The following is a 568-nucleotide window of genomic DNA, read 5'->3' as shown; positions in this document are numbered from 1 at the left end:
GTATCTTTATTTTAGATCTTATTGTGATTTATGTGGAAATTGTTCGGTTTGGTTATGTATTTATTATTATTATTATTATTATTTAATGTTGTATCTATTGTTTATTAATGCTTTTGTTATGTTGCAGCTATGTATTTTTTCATGTTGCAAGCAGCCTTGAGCATGGTTTTAACTATGGAAAGGCGGAATACTAATAACATTATGTATGTTGGTATGTATGTATGTATGTATGTATGTATGTATGTTCCTCTCCACGGAAATATTTAGTAAAAGGTGAAAGATTTATATGATCTGAAGAGAAACCAGAGTATGTATGTATGTATGTATGTATGTATGTATGTATGTATGCTTGTGAAATATTGCAGATCGTGAGAACTTTTAAACTTTGATTTTATTGTGGAAGCCTTATTTATGTTGTGCTTAATATATATTTTATCTCAGTTTGCAGCTGCAAATTCTCTTGTAAACATAATACATTGCTGAACATGCCCTAGGTGGCAGCAGCAGAATGAAATATTAGTGGGGAAAGGAGAAATGTTTTTCCCCTGATTAATTCAAATGCCCATTA

The 568-nt window shown here is 30.3% G+C and overlaps 1 pseudogene; it reads right to left on the bottom strand.

Moving 5' to 3' along the window:
* Positions 1 to 237: 237 nt before the first annotated feature.
* On the bottom strand, positions 238 to 305 carry LOC114598258 (U5 spliceosomal RNA; annotated as a pseudogene).
* Positions 306 to 568: the final 263 nt, after the last annotated feature.

This window comes from Podarcis muralis, chromosome 6 (genome assembly GCF_964188315.1).
Source record: "Podarcis muralis chromosome 6, rPodMur119.hap1.1, whole genome shotgun sequence".
Taxonomy (NCBI): domain Eukaryota; kingdom Metazoa; phylum Chordata; class Lepidosauria; order Squamata; family Lacertidae; genus Podarcis; species Podarcis muralis.
This window is presented reverse-complemented; position numbering and strand designations above follow the sequence as displayed.